A 21,659-nucleotide genomic window follows, 5' to 3' on the forward strand; every position below is an offset into this window, starting at 1 on the left:
AATTGTGAATTTTTTTAAAATAAAATTATGCAATTGATTATCCATGTATATCGTTCATGGAATGATTCTGTTTACCAATCCTTAAAATTGCAACAATTCAACTTATGCGATTTCGTTTGGCATGTCCACGTGAACGGATCATTTCACCGCGGCACCGGCGCGTCCGCAGCGCGTATGGTGCGCCGGCGCATGGCGCGGCGCTCCAGCGTCCACTCTTCAGTCCCACTGGCGCGGCTGTACCGATCGCACGCTCTCACGCCGCACACCACGCCGCGAACTCGCGCAGTGACACCCGCACCAAACTCTGTGACAGTGATATGGTTCTGTGTTTACATTGGATTCCCTGACCGTGCCCTACAACGTAAGTCGATGGATCAAGCAAAAACAGTCGCCTACTTGCGCGCAACACCGTGTTTACATAGTGCAAAACAAACTGACCGCAGCACGCCGGCACGCGAATACACACAAACCTAATTCTGTTGCGATTAATTCGCTCTCTGTAATGCGTGAGCGTATTTAAATTATTTAGAAAACCGTATCGTCACATGCGAAAAAAATGCACGAAATCGCCGAAGCGGCTCGACGATGCGACGCAACGCGCGCACGTCTGTGAAAAGTGTGAAATTTAAGGTTGACCTACATTCGGATAACTGGGAGCCGAGATTATTGCGGGAATCGGAACCCGCAACTGTCATCGTAGTTTGAAATATTACAGACTGATGGTCATGGCTCCGGTAGGATCAGGGTTATTTAAACATTTTTAACAACAGCTGATAGATCATGATGATCTCTTAAACCTTACGAAAGACCAGCATCTTCATGAACGTCAAACATATAGAACTTCCGCTAATTTTCCTCATTATCATCCAGAATAAATCCAGTAGTCTTCTCAACTTCTTCATACGAAAACTGGTCATTGCGGGACTTATAAAGGTCAAGACCATTCCGATCCTCTGATTGTGAGATTTGCAAATATAACCGACAGTTACATTAAAACTTACGACAGATCTGCAGTTATATCATTTATGAGTACCGTTGAGAAAGTTGCATAGTTATAAAATTGATATTTGCGGAAGCCTAATAAACACCGCACTTCCAGATGCTGGTTGGAGAATATTTTTATAAGAACTTGTTCTTTGAATAATTGAAATGTTTGTTCTTATTAATGGGAAAACATCACATTGATTATATTACCCAAACAATTTCCAGACATGACGATAAATTTCTTCAGTCACCTATAACTGTGTGATCGTATCAAAAGTCGAGCCCATAATACAAAAACAAAATTACGTCCATATCTCATTTAAATTCATCATTATTGTCGATATTTCTTCTCTAAATGACACAAGTTAAGTAATCAAAAATTTACAATACATACATACAAAAAATATCTTTAGAATATGCATAATTTTGTTTAGGAATAAGAGAAGTCATATCTCCTTAGGATACTCTATTTAGAAGGAATTTATAAGCAAATCATTTACATTGATTTCTAAAATAATTTTAATCATCCATATCTATATTGTCATTACCGTCAGCTGTTGCAGCCTTCACTGTCGCCTTATACTTTGTTTTAACTATAATATTGTTTTTAACATGATTTCGCTATACTGTCGTATCAATCACAATTAAATAAATTTCTATCCTCATTAATTCTATTGTCTTTCGTTATTCTTGTCTCTTCACGTTTAACACTTTTTCTGTTATCATATCGTAGTTATCAAGATTGTATCGTGTGATTAATAATTATTAATAAGTATAGTTAAGGTAAAAAATCTCTTGATTATTAATACCACGGTATGGTTTTAGCGAATTTAATAACATTGCGGTGATTTATTGATCTTGATCTTGATAAGTATGCGTTTAAAATTTCATCTAGCTTTAAAATTAAATGAGATAAAATAATTGAGACTAATCAATGGGTACAAAGTAAACAATCGTATCTTTAGAATATGATTTTCACTTTTTAGTTTTTCGTTATCTAAGTACTACAAAAATCATTAAAAAAATCTTCACTTATTAACTTTTTCCCTATTTTTTCAGATACAATACTTTACTTAGGAGCTATTGATATATGGAAAAAAAAAATATAACAATAAATTCTGGCACATTTCACTTTTGATAAATATTGGTAATATTTGATGACAATTTATAAGTAATGGAAATTAAAGGCAAATGAAATAATAAATAAATTTATAATGCAATAAGATGACTGAAATTATACGTAAGTAGAATATAGAAACAAAGATTTAATCTCAAAGTATCTAGCAACACGGCATAACACGATTTAAAATATTCTGCCGAGATGAATGGCAGGCATGAATTTTAAATTCAAGATTCTGTACAATATAATTAGATCAAGACATTTCCGACCGCTCTTTTGTTGCGAATGTCGGTAAAAAGTGTGAAACGAATCCAATGCTTTTTTCAAACGCATAAGAACTGTCAACGATTTGTTATTATAATTGAACGATTTCCATACATTTTCACCGGTGAATCGTACCCGATATGCATCTGAGACATGCAAATCTTAGTATGTCGCTAGCAATGTTAAAAATCCGACTTCCGACAATAAAACCACGTAAAAATCTGTGCAAAAAATGTTTTTTTATCTTGTTATTTTCAGTCAAGCACGTGATAATTATGTACATATCAGTTAATCTCACTATATTAATATACTTGTATCATGTAATTTTGCATAATTATAGTAGCGTAGCGTTGAATAATAAATTGTATTTATACAGTTAGTTAAATCTTGACGCAAAACCCACCAGGAATACAATAACCCGTTACTTTCTGTTTAAAGATTATAAATTCAACCAACGAAATTTATGATGCACAAAAACTTTAAGAAATAAATAAACAATTAAAACTAAAATAAATTTATAATATTTTTATAAAATTAAGTCTTATAAATAGCTATATACACGTAAAAATTCATAGATTCACATTTAGAATAAAGAAAAAAATATATATGTAATTTTTTTTTGTTATAAATACTCAGTTGTATATAAAAATGTGTGATTGTGTGTATTCCCGCGACGCATTATCTAGGCAGTCAGATGATTCTGCGCGTGTGAGTGTGTCAGTGGTTCGCGCACGCGTAGTGAGAGTTACAATGTATTGTGGCGATCTCAGCTACCACTTAACGCGCGCTCGGGTATTATACTAATGTATTAATGCTCGTATTGCTTTAGTTGAATTGAATTTCGTTGTATTTGGCAGGTTTCCTTAAATAAAGGTTGATTATGTACATTATTAACTACCTTGAGATGATTTGTTGCTGTGTTCTAAATTTGAACTGTGTACATTTTTATACTAAATTAAAGTACGGTGAACCAAGACATTTTAAAGACATCTGTAATTTTCTAATAAGGAAAGAATTATAAAACGATACAATTTAAAGTCTGAAATTTATAAAATTTAATTATTAATAGTTTTTAAACCACATCTCTGATCCCAGTGGAATGCTATATAACGCCTTAAAAATTATAATTAAATGAATCAATACTCAAATTAAACATCCATAACACAATTAAAAAGGCCGATGGAAAGTCAGTCGTAATCCTATATCGTCGACTATCGTAATCGCTATGCCGGTCAGCGTAACTGGATACACACGGGCCGATCGCGAAACAAGACTTGAAGCGAGATACGACGGGTTTTCACCGAGTGCATGGTGCAAGAACACCGCCATATTGTTTTTAATATGATAGCTTTGTAACTTAATAATTATCTATGGTCGTTTAAGTCTATTGCCTTATTGTCTATGGTTAGGTTATATTATTAATTATCTGTGGTCGTTATAAAAGTCTTTTGTTTTAATTATTGTCTTCCCAAATAACTCGACATTGGCTAAATGCATCTAAACTGCGAAGCCAAAAAGGAAAAAAAAATGTTTTAGTTCACATCAATATGTAAATTCATACAAATTATGAATGCGACAGACTTTTTTTATTTCGGACGTTAAACTGCTAAACCAATTTCTATGACAGACACATTGACCTTCTTGCTAACATATATTATTAATTAGAATATTAATTGATAAAGACCCGCCATTATTGAATTTAAATAATTTGAAAATAAATAAAGTTTTTGGTAACGGCTTGACAAAAAAGGTTATGGCTTTTACGACAAATACCTTAAAGATGGATTCGCGTGCAACTATAATTAAAACCTATAAATAATAGGAGATATTTGAGTGCCATATTAATTTTGCTTAGTTTTATCATTATAAAATATTGAGTGATTAATATTAATTCAGTTATCTATTGAAATTAATTGTAATGTTGCGACCCGATGAATAAACGAAATACTTAGAGAATCGATGAAATGATACTTCTTATTATCAATTAAGTGACAATGAATAATGTCGTTGATAACCGAAGTTCGAAAGCGGGATTTCTTAAGATGTTTTCGAAAGTTGGTTTTGTAATAAGAATTTTAATTATCGTAACCGAATACGGAGTTGGCTGGTTTTGTGTTTTAAAAGGAAATGCTATTGTTTACATAAAACATTTAAATATTGAGATTTTAACTTCATTCATTGTATTTATGTTAATTATTTTATTTTATAATATATGAATAATCTCTTGCATATTTTTATGAATTCCATAATCCTTTTTCACAGTTTTTTTTAATTATATGTCGTTGCTTTAACATTATAAAAACAATATTACAAAAAAAAAAACAAAATGGCAACAATAAAATAAAATAAAATGATTCTAAATTTCCAAATTTGAATATTAAAAACGTTTTTGTCAAAAAACTACGTTCTAAATTCAAATTATCTTTCGCCATTTTTAAAGATTTTTCGTTCTACAAAAAAACACCACAAATTATTAATTAACGCGGGTCCCTCACCCGTCTGGGGTCGTCGTGTCATTTCATTCATTCGCTTTAATTTTTTCGCCTTGCTGACATAACGACGCTTCGAGAAATCTCATTAACATATGATAAATTAAAACTCTGGAATATTACACTAGAGACAGTCATATAACTTACATAATATTGTTTAATTGAATTTTATTACTTACATATGAGTATATCAGCAATTAACAAAAGTGTTTAAAAAGTTTTAAAGCAAATAATTAGTAAAAGTAGAAATAAACGAGGACATTTTTAGTCCAAAATCAATATTTAAGTTCTATGCTTTATACGTTCGAGACTACTGCTATGTTGAATAGAAATTGTGTCCGCGAAAAGTATTTTCCATTTACTGGGATGGGAATATTTAAAATATGAAGTATGATACAACTTGAAAATAATTTTCACATTGATAAATTGTATTTATGTGTACCGGTTTACAATATTAATGGCGCGTAGCTGCATAAAAATAACTGTAAAAATTATTAATTTCAAGTTAAAATCCGTCTTGTTTTTATCAACACTTTTATGTCATTTTTAATGGAAGCGAAGATCGAGTGACACTGCTCCACTTTATTTATAATAACCGATAAAACGACGGCTGCCAAGAACTTTTTGGTTACTTCGAAATGAGTACGTTAAGTTATGAAACGTGCAATTGAATGACAAGATAATTGAAACACTTGCTTTTTATACAACCGAATAATGAAAATAGCAAGATGTGCGAACCAAACCAGATCTCTGACATCCACTTGCCTTTTATTTCCGAAGGAGCAGCCAGGGCTCCTTCGGAAAGTTTTGATACAATGTTTTTGTTGTGAGTACTGCGTCATAGTACTGCGTTTTTTTGTTCTGAGTAATGGGTGACGTGCCTATCTACTAAGAACTTGAATTCCAAAAATATTTTCAATTGAGACATATTTAATCGGCGACAGCCTAGTTGTGTGTTGAACGGACTGCCGTGACGAATGTCCGTGGGTTCAAAACCAAAGGGCACACACCTCTGACTTTTAAAAAATGATGTGTGTATTCTTTTTGAATTATCGCTTGTTTTAATGGTGAAGAAAAATATCGTAAGGAAACCGAGAAATTCTCTATAGGAATTTTGAGGGTGTGTCAAGTCTACCAATCTACTAGGCCAGCGTGGTGGACTTAGGCCTTTTCCCTCTCAGTAGTAGAGGAGGCCCGTGCTCAGCAGTGAGACAGTATATAATACAGGGCATATATATTTTAATTGAGCGGGAATTAAATCTTATAATAAAACTTATGTACAAAAACGTAAAATAAAATGCAATAATACCTTTTTTGTGACAAGACGTAGGACGCCATCAACAATAAAAAATCACCATCCACGCTAACCATTAGAATAGCTAACGATGATTCATGCTGATTCACCATTAACACCATTACGCAATACTTTATTACCATTAAATAATAATGTAATGAAAACCGTGTAATTTTCATGTGAAAACGAAAGAAGCGCGTAATCTCTTTGATTACACACGGGCTATAACCATTACTGATCCAATTAAAAGATAAATTGTGAATAAATTTAAAAATGATTTTATCATAAAATATAATAAATACGAGTTTGATATTATTCTTATCTTTTGGGATGATCATGTTATTTAAACGAAGTAGGTCCGTCGTGTTTTGAGTTAATTATGAAAACGTCGGTCTTTATAATTAGTAAAAATATTCGTGAATAATGTTTTAATTAATTCGTAAATTTGTTGCGACCTGGTGATTTAAATGAAAAAAATCGTCAGCTAAGAGTTGGTCTGGCTAGATAATCATTTTGCCGATTACATAGATCATATTTGGTTGTTTTAACTCGATATGTCACTAGGGGGGGTTTACAGTTTCTTTTTAACATAGATGCCAGCCTTGTGCCATCATGTCTTACAGTGGCGAAGGGTCCATATACTCCGATTCCTAAGGCTTTCTATTACATAGAATAATAATAATATAATGTCAGATCTGTATTATATACTGTTCCACTGTTGGGCACGGGCTTCTTCTACTACTGAGAGGGATAAGGCCTTAGGCCACCACGCTGGCCTAGTGCAGATTGGTAGAATTCACACACCCTCGAAAATTCCTACAGAGAACTTTTCGGGTATGCAGGTTTCCTCACGATGTTTTAGAAATGTCAGAGGTATGTGCCCTTGGGATTTGAACGTGCGGACATTCGTCTCGGCAGTCCGTTCCACAACCAACTAGGCTATCGTCGCTTGGTCTATACATAGAATTTATGTAAAATCTAATTAGCCTTAGAACGATTTGTAGACTGCATTCATGTATATTAGTACCTATATATAATGTCGGGTTCCTTTTCGGAACAATTCACCTTTCACCACTGATATCTTACTAGATGAACATGGGCTGATAGCGGAACAAGGAATGTGTTGTTATGGAATGTGTGATTGTTACCCTGTTGGGTTCAAATAATAATCTGCATCCTACAGGACTTGAATGGTATTGCAATATACTTAAATAAAGACGATCCTGTCACCGCATCAGCAATTGGAACTCCTGTAAGACAAGACCAGGAACCTCAGGAAGGACAGACACCAATTAGTAAAGTTTTGTGTGTCCCTAGTAACACTAATCTATCTTTTAACCGTAAAAATAAACATTAGGAAGGAAAATTAATTGTCTACTTCCTTAATGCACGAGTAAGAAAATTATTTAGCACCAACAAGGTTCCATTTGTATGTACCACCTATGTTTAAATTATTTCTATCATATGTATTTTCGTTTTTTTATAATTCGTATATTGTACAATAAAATTTAAATAAATAAAGTTCTGAGCGATATTCACGCAAACAACCCAAAGCCTTCTTATATATTAGTAGCAGGCCCGTACTCAGCTATGTAAAGCATACAGATCTGTCTAAAACCCGTCTAACTAACCTTATTCAACAGATATACATTGACACCCATTAAACGTTGCATAGATAAAAATCCTTTAGTAATGGTCCCATGAGTATTGCTCAGTTTAGTCGTTCAATTTATCATTAAACAGTGGTCCTATTAAAGCATGACTTCGCGTGCACTTCACTCTGATTAATATCTTAATGTCATCGTAGTGTCTGAGGGTATTGAAGGGTTGAGAATGGGGGTCATTTGGGGGTAAAACCATATGAATTTAAATTTTTGTTTTATTTGTAAATTAGTGAGTAACTTTGTTAGTGCCGCTCATGAAATTATAAAGCTTGTAGAATTTTAGGTGCGGTGTTGCATTATGAAAATGATGGATATTAGTTAAGGAGACGATGCAGGACGTCTGGTAATCTTCTTCTTAATAAAACTGAAAGAAGAGACAATATTTATAAGACCGATAGTAGGTGTACGCATCGAGTCAGAACCACCAATACGAGATTTCTTGTATAAACAAAATAATTTATTCCTGGTTCATATAAAATTTAAAAAACGTTTAATACAAACGTTTTTTAATTAATAAAAGTCTGACCAACTCTTGTTATGTTCGTAATCATTTATTCCTGGTTCATATTAAATTTAAAAAGCGTTAATAAATATACTGGTCCCCGCTTACTGTACTTATTACGTCTCTGCCCTTGCATTGAATGCAGGTGTCATAGGCCTCGCAGCACGCACGGGCGCGTTACGCGTTTACATCTGAAGGACTATTGAATATAAATATATCACGATATTGCTCAACAGTCGAATTACGGATTATGGTTACTGTGTATTTACGATTTTAAAGCACAAGGAATATGTATTGAGAAAGAAAGATATGGCGGCGTGGTTAATTTTAATAAAAAAAAATGTTAATCTTATTATTTACACATACATGCGATCTTATATCTTTATACCCAAAAAAAGATATAATAAACAACAATTATTTACTAAGTTCACGTTCATCAAAGGTGAGAAGTTAAAATAGTCGTAAAGTTTTCCGAAAATTTCCAATTTTCTGAGCAATTTTTTAAATTTACTTTCCGTAAGGAACTTCTACAAAGATTAAAAATAATCAATTAAAAGATAAATAAAATCGGATACTTCTTTCTTAAATTATAGCGTGACCAAAAGAAATAGAGATTTATTTATATTATATTTATAATAACCCAAGATACTCATAACATTCGTATTTACAAATTAACTTAACCCTTAAAAACGAATGGGCTAATGAAATTCTTTGTTAAATCCATAACATAAAGAAGGATCGCATTAACTTGAATTAAATTTTATCGCCTCCGCGAACAGATTTTATACGAACATTGTTCGGGTTCGAAGAAACCGCGAAACCCTTCGGTAAAATCGTAAAGCATTGTTCATAACCCGAATGTGTTTAATGGGAACGCGATACACGATCGTAAAAAGTAAAAGAATTGCTAGGGAGCCCTCGAGTCGTGTTGTCGATACTCGATATTTCAAATGGGAAATGAATCGATACTCTTTCGATTGAGAAATAATCGATTGACACAATTTTTAATGTCATTGATGTATTCAGGATAATAATTTTGAACAATTAATAATTTTAAAAATCCTTTTTTTTTCGTAGAACCGCGCTACTATATACACCATTATTGCTTAACAAATTTTTATTTAAAAAAAAATAAAAAAAAAGAATTAACTGTTATCGTTACTGGACAAATAGTTTATATACAAAAAAAACAAAAACGATGTTTTAAAAAAAACACTAAAAAAGGTTTTGATTAAAAGTTACATTGATTCATACTTCTGGTTACCTAGCGTCTATTATTCAATGTATACAACTTGATAGTTTTTACAGAGTCTCATTCTCATAAATTAAATTATCGATTATTACGTACATTTAGTATTCATTGATACACGACAATCTGACGTGAACATAGTATTTGTTACTACGTGTTGTGTCCATAAATGCACGATTTATCAAAATTAAATTCACCATAGCTTTGTCATTTACATATAAATAAAAATTCTATCTGCACATTTATAATGTCTTATTTCTTCTATATACCTCATTTGGTGTTTTTTGCTAATTAAAATCTATTAGTGTATTGTCAACTTTATTTAGTATATGGGTTGGCTCTATAAGTAAAGTTTCTTTGCGTTTTTTCTAATGCTAATTTTGATACACTCCCATAGCTTGGGTCGGTACAAGACCTTGCAGTAATTTCTTCAGAAAAAAACTGAATAAACACCTTAACGTTCTCGTTATTCTTGATTTATAAATATTTAACAAAACGCCTAAATTAAATATTCCATCGATACCGCACGTATCAAACCCTACAAACAAACCGACAAAGCTTAACGAAGGTTTTAAATAATATTTAGCGTGCGTGTCTCTAAATGTACCCTCTATATCTCAATCTGTTTATTGAGACGTTCGAGTGTTATTGCGTGAGCATTTCGCGTTCGTTTCTTTACGATTGTAATGAGGATGGAGTTTTTAACCGACTAAAAAAAGGAGGAGGTTATCAATTCGACGTGAATGTTTTTTTTGGATGAAGTATTTTAATGTCATTTCGTTTAAGGGCTCGTATTTTATATTTCAATTCGAAACTTTCAAGGTGTGAAGGTTTCGATGTTTGTTAGAGTAATTTGGTGGACTTATTTAAATTAAATTTGACAGCATTTTAGCATCACATTCTAGCAACTTTATAATTCAAGATGTGGGATGGTATTTCTACTGTTTATGGGTAGTATCGTTTACCATCAGGCGACCGGCAAGCTTGTCTCGTCATTCAAAGCAATAAAAGTGTTAAACATTTGCAACATTTGTAAAATATGAAGACAAATCAAAATCTATATATAAACGACTGAGTTCTGAGGTAACAAACCATGGAAAATACACATCGAATTGCGAACTTCCTTCTATTTTTAAAGTCGTTTAAAAATAAAAAATATACGTAAGATTAAATAAGAAAATATATGATGTTTTACATTTGCAACACTTGTAAAATATGAAGACAGTTAAAAATCTATGATGCTGCAAAAGACAAAAAAACATATCCCTCTAATCCTTATAAGATATATAACACATAATCGATCAGATCGTCTCTTGTGGTTGACGGCAGCGTACATGGAAACCGGTCGCGAGTTTTATTTCCCGGTAAGGTAAATCCATACGGCATTTTTAATGCCATAATTTGCCCAGGATTAAATTTAGACGATATGGTCAAAGTTCTTCCGCATCAGGATGAAAATATCTTAACCGAACAAAATGAGTTGTTTTGCAAGTGGTATGGAATCAGTTTGACTGAAGTAGTGCCACAGTCTTTCAGAAAATCAAAGTAAAGTGATGGCTAACAAAATGAGTTGTTTTGTAAGTGATATAAAACCAGCTTGACCGGGGTAGTACCACAGTCTTTCAGAAAACCAATGTGAACTAACAGCTTGCTATTGAAATTTTTGAAGGTCCACTTTGTTTAACCAATTCTTAAATAGACTAGTGTTCTATGATACACGCCGAGCTTCACCGCTCGGTTTCATAAAATACGTGCCAATGTTGATACTGGCTTACACTAGTTATAACAGCGGGTGTGAAGGTGGCTCTGTAAAAAAATCCTATTCCTTTCGTCAAGACCGGTAGAGCATCCTTGATTCTTCTGTTATGATGATTGTCTATAGGCAAAGAGGATATTTTAACATAGTGGACTCAATAACTCGGTTGTTGGCTAATTCGATACCTATATAGGTACTGGTAACCAATTTTGAAGTCACGATTTATGTGACCTGGAAGTATATTCTGTCAAATAATTAAATCCAAATCTATACATAAATTATAGATGAGTTCTGACGTAACAAACCATGAAAAATACACAGCGAATTGCGAACCTCTTTCTATTTATAAAGTCGTTTAAAAAAAATAGACGTAAGATTAAATAAGAAATATGATTTTCATTTAAAGCGCTCGTGGTACATATATTTAGAGCACCGTCGGAATCCGGCGGATCCATTGCGCAAGACCACTTCCGCCCGCCGATATTCACTTACAAACGGACCAGATGGAGCCTTATTCTGGGGAGACTTTTTATTTTAAACTAGACTTCACTTGCAGGAAATAAAATTAAAATTTCTTGTTTCGAAAAAGTTCTTGTAATGTCAAAATTGAGTACTCGTACTATATTTGATGGTCATGTCACCTTCTACCTTCGTAAAAACTATGCATGATATGCGAAAATTTAATTTTTGAAGATCTAATGAGTCAGCATTAGAAAATTAACACAAGGAGGAGGAGAAATGTAAACCGTATTCGAAACATAAACAGCCACAAGGAACTACTTCGTGTTCTTATTGAGTATGGACTCGGTCAGAGTTTGTTACCATATTAATATAATATGTATTCTTCAGTGCTGAAGGGTCTATACCTATTTAATCCGATCCCTTCTGGCTTTAATTTATGTAGAATCTAATTATCATCAGAACGATTTGCAAACCGCATTTATGCATATTAGTATATGGTGTGTTGGGTGCCCTTTCGATAATGTTCACCTTTCATAACTGGTATTCTTATTAATATTATATTGTCTTCTAGAAGACAAATATTACCGATCTGGTAGAAAATACTCCGGATTGTCAACATTCGGTAGTCAACAGTCCCATTTTTTTTTTTTACAGTTGTCGCTTATCAAAACCTTTTTGCAGTACCCTTAATTTATTTTTGCCAAGCAGTCCCAAATCTCGCCTTTTTATTATTAACCTAATTATTTATTTAAAATTATCACTTGTCCAAATCTTTCTGCAGTCTTTATTTATTTTTTCCTTAACATAGGCCTATTCCGTAACCTTAATTCACCGGAGCAGAGTTTAAACAAAAGTATTATTCTTTTCGCAACAGCTGTTCATATAACACAGTTGTGTCAGCTGTCGTGTTCGGGGACAAGGATGTGCAAACATTACTCAGAAGATTTTGCAACTGCGGTGACAAACCCGGATTTCTAGCACGTCATGTTGATCCGGGTTCGATATCCAGCTTAGGTAATGGATGATTCAATAGTACGTGACTTGTGCAAATAAAGAGCCTGATGTTAAAAGCAAGATCAGAGATGATTTAAATTACAAAGCATTGCATATTACATAACGCTTATTATGTTAGTATTTCAGCTGACTTCTTTCTTAGGCTCAAAGTAAACATTGTTTAATATTTTGTCCCATATATAGTTAAATTATTGATTTAGGATCGTAATTGTTTGGCATAAAATTTTTGTATAAAATATATAGATAATTTATTGGAACGCTAGGCTTTTTATTAAATTAAGTAATTATCAGAATTACTGAAGTAAAAGCTAAATGGTCTATTAAATCAAATTGTTTTAATTTACTCATTGTGCGAATATTAAAACACATAAACGTTAATTCGCGAGTTGTTAAAGTAACTGTTTGAAACGTGTGCGAAAGTTGTTTATGTTCGATCAAATTCCAAGTTAAATGCCTATTAAGAGCCTGTAAGGTAATAATACATACTACCTTCTGCTTGTGGCTTAGTTCGCGTTAAACCTACTAACAAAACAAAGGAATATTGCTTTATATTAGTGAAAGAATTGTCATTAGGACCTGTATGGACAAACAATTAAGTAATAATACCAATAGTATGAATGCGATAGTTTGTAAATATTATGACGTTAGGTGACGCAGAAACTGCTGAATTAATTTGAATGAGGCTTAGAGGTGCAGTGCATTTTTGCTATACTATGAAAAATGTCTTGCCATAGCTTAATGGTTAAAGCCATCATGACCCGAACAATAGGTTCACCAATTCTTTTCTTTGCCACAACATCAGGCTTTGGAATAGCATTTGCTCGTGTTTCCTTTTTCTTATAATACTGGGTCCTTCCGCAGTAGCGGGAAGAAGCAGCTTAGTAGGCCGGCATGACAGTGTCGTAGGGCGTGTGATAGTTATCTATTCATTCATCATGGATTGTAGTTTATACCTTATACTGATTTTGAAAAGAGCAACATCAGAGTTTCTTGCCCGTTCTTCTATGGTGAGAACTGCATTTCGAACTGGTGGTAGAATTAATATTGACTGAATCTATATAATGTATAACATTTTACAGGTTCAAATAAAATTATTTTATTTCGTTTCATTTCATTACTATTCGATATCCTTTCTAGACGATGATGATGATACAGTCACTTTGTCGTGCTCGAATCTATACATATTATAAAACAAAGGTCTCCTATCCGGCTGTCTGTATGTTATCGATTTTGTCAAAATGTACCGAACAGATTTTTATGAAATTTGGTATGGAGATAGTTTAAGATCCTCGAAAGGTTTTAGGCTAATTGTCCCGGGAAGTTTATAGCGGAACTCCTTCATGCGGGCGAAGCCACGACCAAAATCTAGTAAAATATAAAATGTCTAAACAAACAAATTTGCTGGCAGTTCATAAAATCAGAATAGCGATCCGTGTTCACGGCAGCAAGAATCCCGCTTTAATGCTTGCATTGGTGCGTTATTGATACACGAGCGAGAGGGACTCAACGGTACAGGTGCGACCGACCGCGGGTAACGCGCTTCGAGTTAATTGGATTTTGCACTGTTTATTTGGGGATTTCGACCGTCTCTAGTAAATAAGAGCACTATACCATGATGTAGAGAATGAGGGGATGGTTATTTCTGTACCATGACGTGATACAAAATATTCGCAAACATATAGCTGGTTGAATAGCTAAAGTATTTTTTTTTAGTTTTTTAGATACTTACTAAAATGTATTGACGAGCACCTGCTATATTTTTATCTTTGCACCACCCTAAGTTGACTGGTAGAGAATGCCTGTGGCTTGAAGTCTGCATTTATATGATAATATGTATGAAGTGCAATGAAATAAATAAATGAAGATTTTAACTGTATATTATGTTATAATTTATTCCAGCTGTATAAAAGCTAACATAAATTGTTTCTGCGAGTGGGATCATGTTGCGTCCACCCCACATATCAGTGGAATAAGGATAGTTATTCTATTAGGGACAAAATACATAATCATACCTTATCTCCAAAAGGATAGGCAGAGGCGCAACACTTTCCGCCATGTGTATTCCCTTTCATGATGCGAGTCTATCGCCATATCGAGTAGAAATTCCAGGTTCCGGGACACTGATTAGAAAAAAATAGGGACATACAAGTCAAAATTATAGTCATATTGTTCAAACTATAAAAGTAACCTCTGTTAACACTTTCAGTCTGGTTTTTGTGGCGTATCACGATATTCCAAACAAAAAAATGTGCTACTATAGACGTATTGAGGCCACTAGTGCCCTAAAAAGTACGGATCTATAAACGTAAAGCTGAAAAACGTCTAGAGGATTTGATTAGATTCGTTTATACGGCTTCATTGGTTGATGAGAATTTTCTACGGATTCAGTCGATGCCTATATAAGCAATTTCTTATAAAAATAGTTGAAATGCTAAAGAAAGAGATCTCTTTTTATATCGATATGGTAAAATATTGAATGTAGCGGTGTATGTTATGACATTGGAAAAACGGCTGTCGACGTCAGTTATTGATTATTCAATATTCAGTCATATCATCGGCATAAATGTCCATTTTGAGAATTACGTCCTGATTGTATATTGTATGTAAGCATAGGTCAGAATTGGGGAGTAGGTTACCTAACTTAGAGATCTCCACTATCCATACAAATAATACCTGGAGAATGGTAAATCCCACATAACAAAGGAATATATTTTGTGTTCTGTGGCGCATCTCAGAAGAAGGAAATAGAGATTAGAAGACAGAAAGTATTTGGGACTTCGAAAATATAGTATAGTCCACAAATAAATAGATTCTAATTGTAATTTTGTCTAATATATGCTGCCTAACAGATATTTATTTATAATTAGGACAACCAGTAGTTGTTACATTATAAATAGCTCCAATAAAATATAAAGGTAATAATAGGCTTAAATGCACAATATTTTAAAGTGTTACAGCATGCATTGACAAAAAAAAAAATACACCAGTATTAATATTAACTAGACATAAACCATTAAAGCGTATTTTTTTACAAATAAAAGTAGCAACTACATTAAATTTAAATTAGTTTAAAGAAAAAAAAAGGATGGGGACCTTATGATATTCAAAAACAATGAGCAAATTATAAGTATAATAATAAAGACTTTTATAAAAATCGAAAAATGTGCAAAATGACATTACACACCTTGATCTCTCAACAATGTTACAAGTTTTTTGAAATACGGCAATTTATCCACAAACACATCCACTTTCCCAGAAATAGAATTATATGTCTTGGACAAACAGAATATGGTGGAGAATTGTTTTAGGTTAGTTCTGGCAGACGGCTGATGCAACAAACCAGCGCCGATGAAATTTATTGATTCTAGTAGTCATGTAGTGTTCAAGTTCGACTGTCGAATATAATATATTATACATAAATTTTTCTGCACACCTGCATGAACTATAAACGTGCCAAATCTCATACTCCTCCTTGCGTGCAGTGTGTTTAGAAAGGAGAACAAAATGTTTCTTCACGTATTAATATATAGTGTAATTTAGTGCTTAAGTATTCTTTATAATGATTGTGTTCTGGGTTATGCTTTTTGTTAAATAAAAAAAATATAGATTAAGGAATTTATTGATATACACCTACGTATATCTAACTGAATCAATAGCATCCATTTATGAGAATTGTCATTAGCGAATTCGTTTGATAAATCAAAACTGAACGCATTTCGCTTTGTTCATCAATGCGGTGCTCTTTTAATGCTTTCAATATTGTGTTGATTGATGATTCGCGTAGTGCTCGAAATGTTAATTTGGCGATTGATTTATGATTCATAGAAGCGGTCGCGAAAATTATTTGTATGGTCCATTCCCCGTTTTGTTATAATACTAGGTGTTGCTCACGGCTTCGCTCGCGTGAAAAACTTTTCCGCTACAAAAGTCCATAAAGCATTATTCATAACTGATTAAAAATGCCTTAAGAAAGAATTATCGCGATAAAACTTGCCTACGTGTTAATCCAAACCATAGACTACCCGTTTGCCAAATTTCGTCCAAATCCGTTCAGTTGTTTTTGCGTGTTCAATTTATATTATTTACTTGTCAAAATAACAAACACCCTGTAAGTTCAACCCGGAAGTAATATGAGGAAAAATACACGTTCAATTTACAAGAAACTATGAGAATAAATACCTCGCCGCCATAACTATAATCAATGTCTCAGTATAGAATTTTAATTTAATTTTCTATAACGATATAATCTGGTGAAATTTGAAACACGCCGTGTCAGTGTGATGTTTCAACGAAATTGCAAGTTGCGACCGCAGTCAAAGTAAGAGCTAGTTTGACCGGACAAGTGATATACAGGTATGACGAATGAGCAACTTGGGAATATTATTTGGTATTAGTGGTTGCTTTTAATACTATGACGGTATGATTTAGTTACGTACACAGTACAGATGTTAAACCATGTACTTGGGAATGCATTGGCTATAACATGGACACTGGAATTACGTTTAAAAATCCCTGATGTAAATATAAGTGGGCCAAAAAAAAATATTTTAATAAAAGTACAATTTATTGCCAGAGGTTCTGAAATTAGGCGGAACGTGTGTCTTGAGAAACCAAGAATTTTAATATATATTATAATTCTTAAACGTGAGTTGAGACCGTCTATATTTTTTGTTTGTGCGTGTGTGCGTAAAAAAAAGTTTTTAAAATGACATAAAACTTTAATTCGTAAAGAATACGTTTCAAAATCGATTAGCCCATGGAGTTTAAATTCAATTAGGACATAAGACAACTGAAAACATACAGCTCGACTTTATAAAAGATTAAAACTAACAGATCTCGATAAAAAGTGAGACTCGTCGCCGTTAAAACAATTATTCCATTATTCCACATTCTGTTAATGCAAACTTGTCTTTTGATTTTATGACGGTCACCGTCGAAAGTAGTAACTCGTAAAAACTGGGATTAACACTAAGTTCAGGTTTAAGGTTATCTTTTGTCATGAAATAAAAACACGTTTTTATTTTATTGAGATAAAACAAAAAGCAATAGTGTGCTAAAATATAAATTGAAACGCAATGTAGTATTTTTAGAGAATTATTTTAAACCAACAAAGTATTTTCGCCGAAAACCTAATGGTTTTTTCAGTCTAGTGTTAGTATAAAATACGAAGCTATATATTATAACCTATTTATTTTTAAAATATATTTACTTAACATATTTTGTTTGCGTTTAAATGTGTTTTAAACATACAATACTTGATAACTATAAAACCCTTACGAAGTATTTTTTTTTATGCGGGCACGGTACCCCTGCACCAAATGGTAAGTGGAGTGTGGAGTTCAATAGAATGTCAAATGACGAGAGATTACCCCTCGGCAGTCGACACAATTATGCCGGCCTGTTGGAACCGGATATACATAGGTTGTTCCCGAAACTGTGACGTCATGCTGGCGACATCGTAAAAATTAATTGCAAACTGCAAAATTCTTTTACACCATCTGGTATCTTTATTATAAAATTTGTCATCATAATTACGGTTAAGTATTACTCATAATTATGCTAAGCCAAAAAATATTCCAACTAAAACAACATAAAATGTAATAAGTACCATAATTGTATGTATTATGCCTTAATATAACTTTAATGTTAAATATAATTATGGGTATATCCGTACGTGCACGTATAAAGAGATTAGAACGACATTTGTGCTGTCTGTGTGTCACGTTACGCGAAAATGAGCATAATTTGCACACCACAAATGGTGCTTATTATTGTTAAGTGGGCTCACGTATTGTCTCGTGTGGATTCGCCATTATATTCACTGTATTTTTCTCTTTGGCATGAACAGGCACGTAATCAGATATTTTATGGGACCTTTAATAAATTGAGTTTTTATTTTTGCATTTCTAGCTTAATGTTTTTTTTACTCTATTGATTTTTTATATTCAGTTATGATCATAATTTGTTTAAGGACGTTTGAGTATAATTTGGTTAATTTTGGACTATTTTTAACAAGTTAGAAAAGTGTCGTAAAATATCAAAAGTATGAAAGCGTAGTCACAAAGGCCTTCACATTAAAAGCAATTATTAAAAACATTAACAATTTATTTTACTACAACATTATAATAGCAAAGGCCATAAACTCCGTTCTAAAATTAGTCAATCGCGATACAGTCCAGGAATTGTTTAATTTAATGAGCCTGTGTCACGAAAACCATAAATAAATTGCGGTTTAAGTGAATTGTTTCACTCTGACTTTGGAAATTTATTGTACTGCCATTTCCTTATTAGAATTCTTAGGCTTATAATACCTTATTTTGTGTGGATTAAAGACGTTAATGAATGATTATGAAGATATAAATGTTTTGTATTTAGAGAATACATGTACTATATTTGGATTCTATTCTAAAAGACATTTTCTTGTAATAAATATAACAGGCAACAAAGTGTGTGTACGAATTTATTATTACCAGAATATCTTTGATAAATTGAACAATCTCTTTTATAGGTTTATTGAGAATCCACGCATTATTTGTAACTTAATTAAATAATATCTAGCTTAACTCAAAAAAAAATATCTGGTTCGAATTCAATCGATTTTTGGTCATTCTCAATTTCATTCTCATTTGTGGATTGATTGGTGGGTCACCATCGGAGAGTGTCAGAACCCTAACACGTTTTTCAAGTACGGCCCTGTATCCTCGAACAATTTACCCACAATTGTCTGCCAATTGTTAAAAATATTTCATATTGTCATCGATTATGTATCATCAGGCTATTTGTATTTCCTACTTTCTATCACTTATTTTGGCGGCCATTAACTGCACGTTAGTATTTCAAATTGAAGTAATAACTAAATTTATGTGTTTTTTCTTTTAAAAACCTAAGCGTGTAATAGGAGCAATTTTGTATTTCGAATTTCGTTCACAATGTGCGTGTGCGCACATCGAGTAAAAAAGAAAAGTATAATTTAAGTTAGTAAATAAGAGGTCGTCTGGTTACAGTTATTTGTACATTCATTTAATACGGATAAATGCTTGTTAAAAATGTATGTTATAGTTTATCACTCCATCGTTTATTATTTAGGCTTTGCTCGTTCTGTCCGCATGTAAAACATATCCCGCTAATATAGTTCCTAAATTACTGTTGCAGTTTATAGCGTCACTGATTGATGCTAACACCATATTTAAAAATAATATTTTTTTACCATGGGAGCAAATTATCGGTATAAAAAGCCTATGTGTTAGTACAGGATAGAGTCTATTCAGCCAAGTTTCACCCAAATACGTTAGTTTAGTTAGTTAGTTTACTTCTAACAAACATTAAAATGTCCAAACATCCGAATATTTATACAGATTTTCGCATTTCTAATATTAGTAAGATTAATTAAAGTTTCTAAATTAAAGTATGTTCAATCATAGATACAGTAAACAGACATAAAAATACTAAAATATAACATAGCACATAGTATTCACGATAACAACTTAATACGTAAGAACTAAGAAAATATTAAAAACAAAATGAATTTCTCAGAACCAAAGATACAAATTAACTTAAAGCACACAAACTTTAATTAACGCAGACTTTAACAAGTTCTTGCGAATAATCAAAGAACTATTAAGTTCACGAAGTATGAATCTAAGAATAACACGAAAGAATAAACTCTTCAGACGATTCGCAAAACTTTGTGTTTGTACTTTCACCATTACTTGAAATATTTGAAACTGACTTTCTTATCATATTTCAAGATTCAACAAATGGATAACGAAAACGCGGTTAGAAAGCATTACTCGCGTAAAACTCTCTTATATAACCATCAGTAATTAAAAGCTAATTTTATTATGTGTTTAGGAGTCGTCTAAGCATGAACACTTTCGTTTCGGAGACAAATAATTAATAACGTAGAGGATGATAAAAATTTGCATTTTGTTCAATCGTTAAGAAATCTTTGGAGGACACTTGCTAATAAATAAAGATAATGTTCTTGCGAGAGAGTGTTAACTTAATAAGTAATAAATTTTCTATGTTTAAAATAAGAATAAAAACAACTTAATAAGTTAATATACTTGTAATTTCATAAAGAGTTGCCAATACAATAGTTTAACAAGATTGCTACAATCAGTCAAAATCAGAATATAATACTATAGAGCAACTTATCACCAGATATCACTTTATGATTAAAATTAAACTATTTTTCGGATTTTATCGCGGTTTTCATATTTTGGTTTTTATCATGACGTTTCGAAGACTTTGCAGCCTTCGTGACTACGAAGTTTGATTTTAATGTAAAACATTCACGTAAACATAAGAAATCATTATCACTTTATGATATCAGTATGAAGGAGGGCGAACTGTGATTTTTTTTTAAATTCTTTATTTAATAAGAGGGTTTTATCACGAGGTGATTATGACACCCTCATTGTATATATATTAAATGACCTTATATTCTATTCACAAAAGCAGCATTAGCTATATCATACAGAATACTCGCCTCCTTCGAAGACGGTAAAGCAAGTATACTGTTACATATACCAATATTATAATCTAACTTAGGAAATAATATCTTTCTTTGATCCTCGTTTCGGGCACACTCCATTAGAATATGATGTACATCTTCCACTATATTGCATATGGTACAGGGCGAACTGTGATTTATAAATCGTTTAACAAATTTCGGTTGACTAACCTAAGTATCGAATGCGGAATGTTTTACTACCCAAACAAGCTAGTACTTGACTAATAAGATGACTCCAACTGAACCACCGTGACCACGAAGGCTGTAAAGTCTTCGAAATATCATAATAAGATGACTAGTTAACAAATACGAGGTTAACTATAGCTACTATAGCATTTCTCACCTA

The 21,659-nt window shown here is 32.6% G+C and overlaps 1 protein-coding gene across 3 annotated transcripts in view; it reads left to right on the forward strand.

Moving 5' to 3' along the window:
* The first annotated feature begins 204 nt into the window (after positions 1-204).
* Positions 205-21,659, forward strand: part of LOC115440351 (serine proteinase stubble) — a 146,369-nt gene continuing 124,914 nt past the window's right edge. For all 3 annotated transcript variants that reach the window (XM_030164613.2, XM_030164614.2, XM_030164615.2), the window contains exon 1: positions 205-361. The gene's annotated coding sequence lies outside the window, so the exon portion shown is untranslated. The remainder of the gene's footprint in view (positions 362-21,659) is intronic.

This window comes from Manduca sexta, chromosome 19, assembly GCF_014839805.1.
Source record: "Manduca sexta isolate Smith_Timp_Sample1 chromosome 19, JHU_Msex_v1.0, whole genome shotgun sequence".
NCBI classification, from domain to species: domain Eukaryota; kingdom Metazoa; phylum Arthropoda; class Insecta; order Lepidoptera; family Sphingidae; genus Manduca; species Manduca sexta.